We start from the raw sequence: 16,165 nt of genomic DNA on the forward strand, positions 1-16,165 counted from the left end.
ATGTTAGCAGCTACTACTACAGTCAGGCAGGATGCGGGAGGGTTCTGCCCTGTCCTCAGCTCTCACAGGGAAGCATGTCTTGAAGCCAGCTGTCAACTAGCTGCATTCCTATTGCAGTGAGAAGGTAGCAGTATTCTGAGTCAGGAGGTTCCAAGATTACCAGTCGACTGCACCTGGGGATACCCTCCAGGTCTGCATTGTTACCCTGCGTGTCAGAAGCCTCTGGCAAACGTCTCTGCTGAAGACCTGCGAAACTCACTCTGCAGGCAGTGTGGAACTGTGAGGGACTGAGGCTGAGCTCAACTCTCAGAAGTAAGATGGTTTTGGACAAGGCGTTCAGCTACCCTCTCACGTATGGAACTTAGTATGTAGCACCAGTCTACCACAGGAATTACTAGGAAATCGCTGAACTGAGCTTGGAGGCACTAGTCTTGTGTGCCGGGTGATTCCAATTACCTCTCCCAGCACTTCCGTCAAACAGCGAGGCTAGGCCTTTTAGAAGCCAAGGGTACCAGCAGGCTGGATGTGGAGGTACAGGCCATAAGCTCAACTCTCAGAAGTGTGTATGCATCGGAGGCAGATGTCTGCTATCCACTCGGACATGGGAGTTGGAACCTAGCTACACTGTGATTGAAGAAGGCCATTGGAAATCGCTGTATTCAACTCAGATACACGGGAGTTCAGGCCCAGTGCTCACACATGCTTTTCCCGCAACCTCTCCCAGCCACTAACATTAGGATGTTAGCAGCTACTCCTACAGTCAGGCAGGATGCGGGAGGGTTCTGCCCTGTCCTCAGCTCTCACAGGGAAGCATGTCTTGAAGCCAGCTGTCAACTAGCTGCATTCCTATGGCAGTGAGAAGGTAGCAGTACTCTGAGTCAGGAGGTTCCATGATTACCACTCTACTGCACCTGGAGATACCCTCCATGTCTGCATTGTTAACTTGTACTCAGAAGCCTCTGGCAATCGTCCTGGTGAAGACGTGTGAAACTCACTCTGCAGGCAGTGTGGAAGTGTGAGGGACTGAGGGTGTTCTCAACTCTCAGAAGTAAGATGCTTTTGGACAAGGCGTTCAGCTACCTTCTCACATATGGAACTTAGTATGTAGCACCTGTCTACCACAAGAATTACTGGGAAATCGTTAATTGAGCTTGGAGGCACTCGTCTTGTGTGCCGGGAGATTCCAATTACCTCTCCCAGCACTTCCGTCAAACAGCGAGCCTAGGCCTTTTAGAAGCCAAGGGTACCAGCAGGCTGGCTGTGGAGGTACAGGCCATAAGCTCAGCTCTCAGAAGTGTGTATGCATGGGAGGCAGATGTCTGCTACCCGCTCGTACATGGGATTTGGAACCTAGCTACACTCTGGTTGAGGAAAGCCGTTGGAAATCGCTGTATTCAACTCAGGTACACGGGAGTTCAGGCCCAGTGCTCACACATGCTTTTCACGCAATCTCAGCCAGCCACTAACATAAGGATGTTAGCAGCTACTCCTACAGTCAGGCAGCATGCGGGAGGGTTCTGCCATGTCCTCAGCTCTCACAGGGAAGCATGTCTTGAAGCCAGCTGTCAACTAGCTGCATTCCTATGGCAGTGAGAAGGTAGCAGTATTCTGAGTCAGGAGGTTCCAAGATTACCAGTCGACTGCACCTGGGGATACCCTCCAGGTCTGCATTGTTACCCTGCGTGTCAGAAGCCTCTGGCAAACGTCTCTGCTGAAGACCTGCGAAACTCACTCTGCAGGCAGTGTGGAACTGTGAGGGACTGAGGCTGAGCTCAACTCTCAGAAGTAAGATGGTTTTGGACAAGGCGTTCAGTTACACTCTCACGTATGGAACTTAGTATGTAGCACCAGTCTACCACAGGAATTACTAGGAAATCGCTGAACTGAGCTTGGAGGCACTAGTCTTGTGTGCCGGGTGATTCCAATTACCTCTCCCAGCACTTCCGTCAAACAGCGAGCCTAGGCCTTTTAGAAGCCAAGGGTACCAGCAGGCTGGATGTGGAGGTACAGGCCATAAGCTCAACTCTCAGAAGTGTGTATGCATGGGAGGCAGATGTCTGCTACCCACTCGGACATGGGAGTTGGAACCTAGCTACACTGTGATTTAGAAGGCCATTGGAAATCGCTGTATTCAACTCAGATACACGGGAGTTCAGGCCCAGTGCTCACACATGCTTTTCCCGCAACCTCTCCCAGCCACTAACATTAGGATATTAGCAGCTACTCCTACAGTCAGGCAGGATGCGTGAGGGTTCTGCCCTGTCCTCAGCTCTCACAGGGAAGCATGTCTTGAAGCCAGCTGTCAACTAGCTGCATTCCTATGGCAGTGAGAAGGTAGCAGTACTCTGAGTCAGGAGGTTCCATGATGACCACTCTACTGCACCTGTAGATACCCTCCAGGTCTGCATTGTTAACTTGTACTCAGAAGCCTCTGGCAATCGTCTCTGGTGAAGACGTGTGAAACTCACTCTGCAGGCAGTGTGGAACTGTGAGGGACTGAGGGTGGGCTCAACTCTCAGAAGTAAGATGCTTTTGGACAAGGCGTTCAGCTACCATCTCACATATGGAACTTAGTATGTAGCACCTGTCTACCACAAGAGTTACTGGGAAATCGTGAATTGAGCTTGGAGGCACTCGTCTTGTGTGCCGGGAGATTCTAATTACCTCTCCCAGCACTTCCGTCAACAGCGAGCCTAGGACTTTTAGAAGCCAAGGGTACCAGCAGGCTGGTTGTGGAAGTACAGACCATAAGCTCAACTCTCAGAAGTGTGTATGCATGGGAGGCAGATGTCTGCAACCCACTCGGACATGGGAGTTAGAAACTATCTACACTGTGATTGAAGAAGGCCATTGGAAATCGCTGTATTCAACTCAGATACACGGGAGTTCAGGCCCAGTGCTCACACATGCTTTTCCCGCAACCTCTCCCAGCCACTAACATAAGGATGTTAGCAGCTACTCCTACAGTCAGGCAGGATGCGGGAGGGTACTGCCCTGTCCTCAGCTCTCACAGGGAAGCATGTCTTGAAGCCAGGGGTCAACTAGCTGCATTCCTATGGCAGTGAGAAGGTAGCAGTACTCTGAGTCAGGAGGTTCCAAGATTACCACTCTACTGCACCTGGAGATACCCTCCAGGTCTGCATTGTTAACTTGTACTCAGAAGCCTCTGGCAATCGTCCTGGTGAAGACGTGTGAAACTCACTCTGCAGGCAGTGTGGAAGTGTGAGGGACTGAGGGTGTGCTCAACTCTCAGAAGTAAGATGCTTTTGGACATGGCGTTCAGCTACCTTCTCACATATGGAACTTAGTACGTAGCACCTGTCTACCACAACAATTACTGGGAAATCGTGAATTGAGCTTGGAGGCACTCGTCTTGTGTGCCGGGAGATTCCAATTACCTCTCCCAGCACTTCCGTCAAACAGCGAGCCTAGGCCTTTTAGAAGCCAAGGGTACCAGCAGGCTGGCTGTGGAGGTACAGGCCATAAGCTCAACTCTCAGAAGTGTGTATGCATGGGAGGCAGATGTCTGTTACCCGCTCGTATATGGGATTTGGAACCTAGCTACACTCTGGTTGAGGAAAGCCGTTGGAAATCGCTGTATTCAACTCAGATACACGGGAGTTCAGGCCCAGTGCTCACACATGCTTTTCCCGCAACCTCTCACAGCCACTAACATAAGGATGTTAGCAGCTACTCCTACAGTCAGGCAGCATGCGGGAGGGTTCTGCCCTGTCCTCAGCTCTCACAGGGAAGCATGTCTTGAAGCCAGCTGTCAACTAGCTGCATTCCTATGGCAGTGAGAAGGTAGCAGTACTCTGAGTCAGGAGGTTCCAAGATTACCACTCTACTGCACCTGGAGATACCCTCCAGGTCTGCATTGTTAACTTGTACTCAGAAGCCTCTGGCAATCGTCCTGGTGAAGACGTGTGAAACTCACTCTGCAGGCAGTGTGGAAGTGTGAGGGACTGAGGGTGTGCTCAACTCTCAGAAGTAAGATGCTTTTGGACATGGCGTTCAGCTACCTTCTCACATATGGAACTTAGTATGTAGCACCTGTCTACCACAAGAATTACTGGGAAATCGTGAATTGAGCTTGGAGGCACTCGTCTTGTGTGCCGGGAGATTCCAATTACCTCTCCCAGCACTTCCGTCAAACAGCGAGCCTAGGCCTTTTAGAAGCCAAGGGTACCAGCAGGCTGGATGTGGAGGTACAGGCCATAAGCTCAACTCTCAGAAGTGTGTATGCATGGGAGGCAGATGTCTGTTACCCGCTCGTACATGGGATTTGGCACCTAGCTACACTATGGTTGAGGAAAGCCGTTGGAAATCGCTGTATTCAACTCAGATACACGGGAGTTCAGGCCCAGTGCTCACACATGCTTTTCCCGCAACCTCTCACAGCCACTAACATAAGGATGTTAGCAGCTACTCCTACAGTCAGGCAGCATGCGGGAGGGTTCTGCCCTGTCCTCAGCTCTCACAGGGAAGCATGTCTTGAAGCCAGCTGTCAACTAGCTGCATTCCTATGGCAGTGAGAAGGTAGCAGTATTCTGAGTCAGGAGGTTCCAAGATTACCAGTCGACTGCACCTGGGGATACCCTCCAGGTCTGCATTGTTACCCTGCGTCTCAGAAGCCTCTGGCAAACGTCTCTGCTGAAGACCTGTGAAACTCACTCTGCAGGCAGTGTGGAACTGTGAGGGACTGAGGCTGAGCTCAACTCTCAGAAGTAAGATGGTTTTGGACAAGGCGTTCAGCTACCCTCTCACGTATGGAACTTAGTATGTAGCACCAGTCTACCACAGGAATTACTAGGAAATCGCTGAACTGAGCTTGGAGGCACTAGTCTTGTGTGCCGTGTGATTCCAATTACCTCTCCCAGCACTTGCGTCAAACAGCGAGCCTAGGCCTTTTAGAAGCCAAGGGTACCAGCAGGCTGGCTGTGGAGGTACAGGCCATAAGCTCAACTCTCAGAAGTGTGTATGCATGGGAGGCAGATGTCTGCTACCCGCTCGTACATGGGATTTGGAAACTAGCTACACTCTGGTTGAGGAAAGCCGTTGGAAATCGCTGTATTCAACTCAGATACACGGGAGTTCAGGCCCAGTGCTCACACATGCTTTTCCCGCAACCTCTCCCAGCCACTAACATAAGGATGTTAGCAGCTACTACTACAGTCAGGCAGGATGCGGGAGGGTTCTGCCCTGTCCTCAGCTCTCACAGGGAAGCATGTCTTGAAGCCAGCTGTCAACTAGCTGCATTCCTATTGCAGTGAGAAGGTAGCAGTATTCTGAGTCAGGAGGTTCCAAGATTACCAGTCGACTGCACCTGGGGATACCCTCCAGGTCTGCATTGTTACCCTGCGTGTCAGAAGCCTCTGGCAAACGTCTCTGCTGAAGACCTGCGAAACTCACTCTGCAGGCAGTGTGGAACTGTGAGGGACTGAGGCTGAGCTCAACTCTCAGAAGTAAGATGGTTTTGGACAAGGCGTTCAGCTACCCTCTCACGTATGGAACTTAGTATGTAGCACCAGTCTACCACAGGAATTACTAGGAAATCGCTGAACTGAGCTTGGAGGCACTAGTCTTGTGTGCCGGGTGATTCCAATTACCTCTCCCAGCACTTCCGTCAAACAGCGAGGCTAGGCCTTTTAGAAGCCAAGGGTACCAGCAGGCTGGATGTGGAGGTACAGGCCATAAGCTCAACTCTCAGAAGTGTGTATGCATCGGAGGCAGATGTCTGCTATCCACTCGGACATGGGAGTTGGAACCTAGCTACACTGTGATTGAAGAAGGCCATTGGAAATCGCTGTATTCAACTCAGATACACGGGAGTTCAGGCCCAGTGCTCACACATGCTTTTCCCGCAACCTCTCCCAGCCACTAACATTAGGATGTTAGCAGCTACTCCTACAGTCAGGCAGGATGCGGGAGGGTTCTGCCCTGTCCTCAGCTCTCACAGGGAAGCATGTCTTGAAGCCAGCTGTCAACTAGCTGCATTCCTATGGCAGTGAGAAGGTAGCAGTACTCTGAGTCAGGAGGTTCCATGATTACCACTCTACTGCACCTGGAGATACCCTCCATGTCTGCATTGTTAACTTGTACTCAGAAGCCTCTGGCAATCGTCCTGGTGAAGACGTGTGAAACTCACTCTGCAGGCAGTGTGGAAGTGTGAGGGACTGAGGGTGTTCTCAACTCTCAGAAGTAAGATGCTTTTGGACAAGGCGTTCAGCTACCTTCTCACATATGGAACTTAGTATGTAGCACCTGTCTACCACAAGAATTACTGGGAAATCGTGAATTGAGCTTGGAGGCACTCGTCTTGTGTGCCGGGAGATTCCAATTACCTCTCCCAGCACTTCCGTCAAACAGCGAGCCTAGGCCTTTTAGAAGCCAAGGGTACCAGCAGGCTGGCTGTGGAGGTACAGGCCATAAGCTCAGCTCTCAGAAGTGTGTATGCATGGGAGGCAGATGTCTGCTACCCGCTCGTACATGGGATTTGGAACCTAGCTACACTCTGGTTGAGGAAAGCCGTTGGAAATCGCTGTATTCAACTCAGGTACACGGGAGTTCAGGCCCAGTGCTCACACATGCTTTTCACGCAATCTCAGCCAGCCACTAACATAAGGATGTTAGCAGCTACTCCTACAGTCAGGCAGCATGCGGGAGGGTTCTGCCATGTCCTCAGCTCTCACAGGGAAGCATGTCTTGAAGCCAGCTGTCAACTAGCTGCATTCCTATGGCAGTGAGAAGGTAGCAGTATTCTGAGTCAGGAGGTTCCAAGATTACCAGTCGACTGCACCTGGGGATACCCTCCAGGTCTGCATTGTTACCCTGCGTGTCAGAAGCCTCTGGCAAACGTCTCTGCTGAAGACCTGCGAAACTCACTCTGCAGGCAGTGTGGAACTGTGAGGGACTGAGGCTGAGCTCAACTCTCAGAAGTAAGATGGTTTTGGACAAGGCGTTCAGTTACACTCTCACGTATGGAACTTAGTATGTAGCACCAGTCTACCACAGGAATTACTAGGAAATCGCTGAACTGAGCTTGGAGGCACTAGTCTTGTGTGCCGGGTGATTCCAATTACCTCTCCCAGCACTTCCGTCAAACAGCGAGCCTAGGCCTTTTAGAAGCCAAGGGTACCAGCAGGCTGGATGTGGAGGTACAGGCCATAAGCTCAACTCTCAGAAGTGTGTATGCATGGGAGGCAGATGTCTGCTACCCACTCGGACATGGGAGTTGGAACCTAGCTACACTGTGATTTAGAAGGCCATTGGAAATCGCTGTATTCAACTCAGATACACGGGAGTTCAGGCCCAGTGCTCACACATGCTTTTCCCGCAACCTCTCCCAGCCACTAACATTAGGATATTAGCAGCTACTCCTACAGTCAGGCAGGATGCGTGAGGGTTCTGCCCTGTCCTCAGCTCTCACAGGGAAGCATGTCTTGAAGCCAGCTGTCAACTAGCTGCATTCCTATGGCAGTGAGAAGGTAGCAGTACTCTGAGTCAGGAGGTTCCATGATGACCACTCTACTGCACCTGTAGATACCCTCCAGGTCTGCATTGTTAACTTGTACTCAGAAGCCTCTGGCAATCGTCTCTGGTGAAGACGTGTGAAACTCACTCTGCAGGCAGTGTGGAACTGTGAGGGACTGAGGGTGGGCTCAACTCTCAGAAGTAAGATGCTTTTGGACAAGGCGTTCAGCTACCATCTCACATATGGAACTTAGTATGTAGCACCTGTCTACCACAAGAGTTACTGGGAAATCGTGAATTGAGCTTGGAGGCACTCGTCTTGTGTGCCGGGAGATTCTAATTACCTCTCCCAGCACTTCCGTCAACAGCGAGCCTAGGACTTTTAGAAGCCAAGGGTACCAGCAGGCTGGTTGTGGAAGTACAGACCATAAGCTCAACTCTCAGAAGTGTGTATGCATGGGAGGCAGATGTCTGCTACCCACTCGGACATGGGAGTTAGAAACTATCTACACTGTGATTGAAGAAGGCCATTGGAAATCGCTGTATTCAACTCAGATACACGGGAGTTCAGGCCCAGTGCTCACACATGCTTTTCCCGCAACCTCTCCCAGCCACTAACATAAGGATGTTAGCAGCTACTCCTACAGTCAGGCAGGATGCGGGAGGGTACTGCCCTGTCCTCAGCTCTCACAGGGAAGCATGTCTTGAAGCCAGGGGTCAACTAGCTGCATTCCTATGGCAGTGAGAAGGTAGCAGTACTCTGAGTCAGGAGGTTCCAAGATTACCACTCTACTGCACCTGGAGATACCCTCCAGGTCTGCATTGTTAACTTGTACTCAGAAGCCTCTGGCAATCGTCCTGGTGAAGACGTGTGAAACTCACTCTGCAGGCAGTGTGGAAGTGTGAGGGACTGAGGGTGTGCTCAACTCTCAGAAGTAAGATGCTTTTGGACATGGCGTTCAGCTACCTTCTCACATATGGAACTTAGTACGTAGCACCTGTCTACCACAACAATTACTGGGAAATCGTGAATTGAGCTTGGAGGCACTCGTCTTGTGTGCCGGGAGATTCCAATTACCTCTCCCAGCACTTCCGTCAAACAGCGAGCCTAGGCCTTTTAGAAGCCAAGGGTACCAGCAGGCTGGCTGTGGAGGTACAGGCCATAAGCTCAACTCTCAGAAGTGTGTATGCATGGGAGGCAGATGTCTGTTACCCGCTCGTATATGGGATTTGGAACCTAGCTACACTCTGGTTGAGGAAAGCCGTTGGAAATCGCTGTATTCAACTCAGATACACGGGAGTTCAGGCCCAGTGCTCACACATGCTTTTCCCGCAACCTCTCACAGCCACTAACATAAGGATGTTAGCAGCTACTCCTACAGTCAGGCAGCATGCGGGAGGGTTCTGCCCTGTCCTCAGCTCTCACAGGGAAGCATGTCTTGAAGCCAGCTGTCAACTAGCTGCATTCCTATGGCAGTGAGAAGGTAGCAGTACTCTGAGTCAGGAGGTTCCAAGATTACCAGTCGACTGCACCTGGGGATACCCTCCAGGTCTGCATTGTTACCCTGCGTCTCAGAAGCCTCTGGCAAACATCTCTGCTGAAGACCTGTGAAAATCACTCTGCAGGCAGTGTGGAACTGTGAGGGACTGAGGCTGAGCTCAACTCTCAGAAGTAAGATGGTTTTGGACAAGGCGTTCAGCTACCCTCTCACGTATGGAACTTAGTATGTAGCATCAGTCTACCACAGGAATTACTAGGAAATCGCTGAACTGAGCTTGGAGGCACTAGTCTTATGTGCCGTGTGATTCCAATTACCTCTCCCAGCACTTGCGTCAAACAGCGAGCCTAGGCCTTTTAGAAGCCAAGGGTACCAGCAGGCTGGCTGTGGAGGTACAGGCCATAAGCTCAACTCTCAGAAGTGTGTATGCATGGGAGGCAGATGTCTGCTACCCACTCGGACATGGGATTTGGAACCTAGCTACACTCTGGTTGAGGAAAGCCGTTGGAAATCGCTGTATTCAACTCAGATACACGGGAGTTCAGGCCCAGTGCTCACACATGCTTTTCCCGCAACCTCTCCCAGCCACTAACATAAGGATGTTAGCAGCTACTACTACAGTCAGGCAGGATGCGGGAGGGTTCTGCCCTGTCCTCAGCTCTCACAGGGAAGCATGTCTTGAAGCCAGCTGTCAACTAGATGCATTCCTATGGCAGTGAGAAGGTAGCAGTACTCTGAGTCAGGAGTTTCCAAGATTACCACTCTACTGCACCTGGAGATACCCTCCAGGTCTGCATTGTTAACTTGTACTCAGAAGCCGCTGGCAATCGTGTCTGGTGAAGACGTGTGAAACTCACTCTGCAGGCAGTGTGGAAGTGTGAGGGACTGAGGGTGTTCTCAACTCTCAGAAGTAAGATGCTTTTGGACAAGGCTTTCAGCTACCTTCTCACATATGGAACTAAGTATGTAGCACCTGTCTACCACAAGAATTACTGGGAAATCGTTAATTGAACTTGGAGGCACTCGTCTTGTGTGCCGGGAGATTCCAATTACCTCTCCCAGCACTTCCGTCAAACAGCGAGCCTAGGCCTTTTAGAAGCCAAGGGTACCAGCAGGCTGGCTGTGGAGGTACAGGCCATAACCTCAAGTCTCAGAAGTGTGTATGCATGGGAGGCAGATGTCTGCTACCCGCTCGTTCATGGGATTTGGAACCTAGCTACACTCTGGTTGAGGAAAGCCGTTGGAAATCGCTGTATTCAACTCAGATACACGGGAGTTCAGGCCCAGTGCTCACACATGCTTTTCCCGCAACCTCTCCCAGCCACTAACATAAGGATGTTAGCAGCTACTCCTACAGTCAGGCAGCATGCGGGAGGGTTCTGCCCTGTCCTCAGCTCTCACAGGGAAGCATGTCTTGAAGCCAGCTGTCAACTAGCTGCATTCCTATGGCAGTGAGAAGGTAGCAGTATTCTGAGTCAGGAGGTTCCAAGATTACCAGTCGACTGCACCTGGGGATACCCTCCAGGTCTGCATTGTTACCCTGCGTCTCAGAAGCCTCTGGCAAACGTCTCTGCTGAAGACCTGCGAAACTCACTCTGCAGGCAGTGTGGAACTGTGAGGGACTGAGGCTGAGCTCAACTCTCAGAAGTAAGATGGTTTTGGACAAGGCGTTCTGCTACCCTCTCACGTATGGAACTTAGTATGTAGCACCAGTCTACCACAGGAATTACTAGGAAATCGCTGAACTGAGCTTGGAGGCACTAGTCTTGTGTGCCGGGTGATTCCAATTACCTCTCCCAGCACTTCCGCCAAACAGCGAGCCTAGGCCTTTTAGAAGCCAAGGGTACCAGCAGGCTGGATGTGGAGGTACAGGCCATAAGCTCAACTCTCAGAAGTGTGTATGCATGCGAGGCAGATGTCTGCTACCCGCTCGTACATGGGATCTGGAAACTATCTACACTCTGGTTGAGGAAAGGCGTTGGAAATCGCTGTATTCAACTCAGATACACGGGAGTTCAGGCCCAGTGCTCACACATGCTTTTCCCGCAACCTCTCCCAGCCACTAACATAAGGATGTTAGCAGCTACTCCTACAGTCAGGCAGCATGCGGGAGGGTTCTGCCCTGTCCTCAGCTCTCACAGGGAAGCATGTTTTTAAGCCAGCTGTCAACTAGCTGCATTCCTATGGCAGTGAGAAGGTAGCAGTATTCTGAGTCAGGAGGTTCCAAGATTACCAGTCGACTGCACCTGGGGATACCCTCCAGGTCTGCATTGTTACCCTGCGTCTCAGAAGCCTCTGGCAAACGTCTCTGCTGAAGACCTGCGAAACTCACTCTGCAGGCAGTGTGGAACTGTGAGGGACTGAGTCTGAGCTCAACTCTCAGAAGTAAGTTGGTTTTGGACAAGGCGTTCAGCTACCCTCTCACGTATGGAACTTAGTATGTAGCACCAGTCTACCACAGGAATTACTAGGAAATCGCTGAACTGAGCTTGGAGGCACTAGTCTTGTGTGCCGGGTGATTCCAATTACCTCTCCCAGCACTTCCCCCAAACAGTGAGCCTAGGCCTTTTAGAAGCCAAGGGTACCAGCAGGCTGGATGTGGAGGTACAGGCCATAAGCTCAACTCTCAGAAGTGTGTATGCTCGGGAGGCAGATATCTGCTACCCGCTCGTACATGGGAGTTGGAACCTAGCTACACTCTGGTTGAGGAAAGCCGTTGGAACTCCCTGTATTCAACTCAGATACACGGGAGTTCAGGCCCAGTGCTCACACATGCTTTTCCCGCAACCTCTCCCAGCCACTAACATTAGGATGTTAGCAGCTACTCCTACAGTCAGGCAGGATGCGGGAGGGTTCTGCCCTGTCCTCAGCTCTCACAGGGAAGCATGTCTTGAAGCCAGCTGTCAACTAGCTGCATTCCTATGGCAGTGAGAAGGTAGCAGTATTCTGAGTCAGGAGGTTCCAAGATTACCAGTCGACTGCACCTGGGGATACCCTCCAGGTCTGCATTGTTACCCTGCGTCTCAGAAGCCTCTGGCAAACGTCTCTGCTGAAGACCTGCGAAACTCACTCTGCAGGCAGTGTCGAACTGTGAGGGACTGAGGCTGAGCTCAACTCTCCGAAGTAAGATGATTTTGGACAAGGCGTTCAGCTACAATCTCACGTATGGAACTTAGTATGTAGCACCAGTCTACCACAGGAATTACTTGGAAATCGCTGAACTGAGCTTGGAGGCACTAGTCTTGTGTGTCGGGTGATTCCATTACCTCTCCCAGCACTTCCGTCAAACAGCGAGCCTAGGCCTTTTAGAAGCCAAGGGTACCAGCAGGCTGGCTGTGGAGGTACAGGCCATAAGCTCAACTCTCAGAAGTGTGTATGCATGGGAGGCAGATGTCTGCTACCCACTCGGACATGGGATTTGGAACCTAGCTACACTCTGGTTGAGGAAAGCCGTTGGAAATCGCTGTATTCAACTCAGATACACGGGAGTTCAGGCCCAGTGCTCACACATGCTTTTCCCGCAACCTCTCCCAGCCACTAACATAAGGATGTTAGCAGCTACTACTACAGTCAGGCAGGATGCGGGAGGGTTCTGCCCTGTCCTCAGCTCTCACAGGGAAGCATGTCTTGAAGCCAGCTGTCAACTAGCTGCATTCCTATGGCAGTGAGAAGGTAGCAGTACTCTGAGTCAGGAGTTTCCAAGATTACCACTCTACTGCACCTGGAGATACCCTCCAGGTCTGCATTGTTAACTTGTACTCAGAAGCCGCTGGCAATCGTGTCTGGTGAAAACGTGTGAAACTCACTCTGCAGGCAGTGTGGAAGTGTGAGGGACTGAGGGTGTTCTCAACTCTCAGAAGTAAGATGCTTTTGGACAAGGCTTTCAGCTACCTTCTCACATATGGAACTTAGTATGTAGCACCTGTCTACCACAAGAATTACTGGGAAATCGTTAATTGAGCTTGGAGGCACTCGTCTTGTGTGCCGGGAGATTCCAATTACCTCTCCCAGCACTTCCGTCAAACAGCGAGCCTAGGCCTTTTAGAAGCCAAGGGTACCAGCAGGCTGGCTGTGGAGGTACAGGCCATAAGCTCAACTCTCAGAAGTGTGTATGCATGGGAGGCAGATGTCTGCTACCCGCTCGTACATGGGATTTGGAACCTAGCTACACTCTGGTTGAGGAAAGCCGTTGGAAATCGCTGTATTCAACTCAGATACACGGGAGTTCAGGCCCAGTGCTCACACATGCTTTTCCCGCAACCTCTCCCAGCCACTAACATAAGGATGTTAGCAGCTACTCCTACAGTCAGGCAGCATGCGGGAGGGTTCTGCCCTGTCCTCAGCTCTCACAGGGAAGCATGTCTTGAAGCCAGCTGTCAACTAGCTGCATTCCTATGGCAGTGAGAAGGTAGCAGTATTCTGAGTCAGGAGGTTCCAAGATTACCAGTCGACTGCACCTGGGGATACCCTCCAGGTCTGCATTGTTACCCTGCGTCTCAGAAGCCTCTGGCAAACGTCTCTGCTGAAGACCTGCGAAACTCACTCTGCAGGCAGTGTGGAACTGTGAGGGACTGAGGCTGAGCTCAACTCTCAGAAGTAAGATGGTTTTGGACAAGGCGTTCAGCTACCCTCTCACGTATGGAACTTAGTATGTAGCACCAGTCTACCACAGGAATTACTAGGAAATCGCTGAACTGAGCTTGGAGGCACTAGTCTTGTGTGCCGGGTGATTCCAATTACCTCTCCCAGCCCTTCCGCCAAACAGCGAGCCTAGGCCTTTTAGAAGCCAAGAGTACCAGCAGGCTGGATGTGGAGGTACAGGCCATAAGCTCAACTCTCAGAAGTGTGTATGCATGCGAGGCAGATGTCTGCTACCCGCTCGTACATGGGATTTGGAACCTATCTACACTCTGGTTGAGGAAAGCCGTTGGAAATCGCTGTATTCAACTCAGGTACACGGGAGTTCAGGCCCAGTGCTCACACATGCTTTTCCCGCAACCTCTCCCAGACACTAACATAAGGATGTTAGCAGCTACTCCTACAGTCAGGCAGCATGCGGGAGGGTTCTGCCCTGTCCTCAGCTCTCACAGGGAAGCATGTCTTGAAGCCAGCTGTCAACTAGCTGCATTCCTATGGCAGTGAGAAGGTAGCAGTATTCTGAGTCAGGAGGTTCCAAGATTACCAGTCGACTGCACCTGGGGATACCCTCCAGGTCTGCATTGTTACCCTGCGTCTCAGAAGCCTCTGGCAAACGTCTCTGCTGAAGACCTGCGAAACTCACTCTGCAGGCAGTGTGGAACTGTGAGGGACTGAGGCTGAGCTCAACTCTCAGAAGTAAGATGGTTTTGGACAAGGCGTTCAGCTACCCTCTCACGTATGGAACTTAGTATGTAGCACCAGTCTACCACAGGAATTACTAGGAAATCGCTGAACTGAGCTTGGAGGCACTAGTCTTGTGTGCCGGGTGATTCCAATTACCTCTCCCAGCACTTCCGCCAAACAGCGAGCCTAGGCCTTTTAGAAGCCAAGGGTACCAGCAGGCTGGCTGTGGAGGTACAGGCCATAAGCTCAACTCTCAGAAGTGTGTATGCATGGGAGGCAGATGTCTGCTACCCGCTCGTACATGGGATTTGGAACCTATCTACACTCTGGTTGAGGAAAGCCGTTGGAAATCGCTGTATTCAACTCAGGTACACGGGAGTTCAGGCCCAGTGCTCACACATGCTTTTCCCGCAACCTCTCCCAGCCCTAACATAAGGATGTTAGCAGCTACTCCTACAGTCAGGCAGCATGCGGGAGGGTTCTGCCCTGTCCTCAGCTCTCACAGGGAAGCATGTCTTGAAGCCAGCTGTCAACTAGCTGCATTCCTATGGCAGTGAGAAGGTAGCAGTATTCTGAGTCAGGAGGTTCCAAGATTACCAGTCGACTGCACCTGGGGATACCCTCCAGGTCTGCATTGTTACCCTGGGTCTCAGAAGCCTCTGGCAAACGTCTCTGCTAAAGACCTGCGAAACTCACTCTGCAGGCAGTGTCGAATTGTGAGGGACTGAGGCTGAGCTCAACTCTCAGAAGTAAGATGGTTTTGGACAAGGCGTTCAGCTACCCTCTCACGTATGGAACTTAGTATGTACACCAGTCTACCACAGGAATTACTAGGAAATCGCTGAACTGAGCTTGGAGGCACTAGTCTTGTGTGCCGGGTGATTCCAATTACCTCTCCCAGCACTTCCCCCAAACAGTGAGCCTAGGCCTTTTAGAAGCCAAGGGTACCAGCAGGCTGGATGTGGAGGTACAGGCCATAAGCTCAACTCTCAGAAGTGTGTATGCTCCGGAGGCAGATATCTGCTACCCGCTCGTACATGGGATTTGGAACCTAGCTACACTCTGGTTGAGGAAAGCCGTTGGAAATCGCTGTATTCAACTCAGATACACGGGAGTTCAGGCCCAGTGCTCACACATGCTTTTCCCGCAACCTCTCCCAGCCACTAACATAAGGATGTTAGCAGCTACTCCTACAGTCAGGCAGCATGCGGGAGGGTTCTGCCCTGTCCTCAGCTCTCACAGGGAAGCATGTCTTGAAGCCAGCTGTCAACTAGCTGCATTTCTATGGCAGTGAGAAGGTAGCAGTATTCTGAGTCAAGAGGTTCCAAGATTACCAGTCGACTGCACCTGGGGATACCCTCCAGGTCTGCATTGTTACCCTGCGTCTCAGAAGCCTCTGGCAAACGTCTCTGCTGAAGACCTGCGAAACTCACTCTGCAGGCAGTGTGGAACTGTGAGGGACTGAGGCTGAGCTCAACTCTCAGAAGTAAGATGGTTTTGGACAAGGCGTTCAGCTACCCTCTCACGTATGGAACTTAGTATGTAGCACCAGTCTACCACAGGAATTACTAGGAAATCGCTGAACTGAGCTTGGAGGCACTAGTCTTGTGTGCCGGGTGATTCCAATTACCGCTCCCAGCACTTCCGTCAAACAGCGAGCCTAGGCCTTTTAGAAGCCAAGGGTACCAGCAGGCTGGATGTGGAGGTACAGGCCATAAGCTCAACTCTCAGAAGTGTGTATGCATGGGAGGCAGATGTCTCCTACCCACTCGGACATGGGAGTTGGAACTTGCTACACTGTGATTGAAGAAGGCCATTGGAAATCGCTGTATTCAACTCAGATACACGGGAGTTCAGGCCCAGTGCTCACA

This window comes from Canis aureus, chromosome 28 (genome assembly GCF_053574225.1).
Source record: "Canis aureus isolate CA01 chromosome 28, VMU_Caureus_v.1.0, whole genome shotgun sequence".
Taxonomy (NCBI): Eukaryota; Metazoa; Chordata; class Mammalia; order Carnivora; family Canidae; genus Canis; species Canis aureus.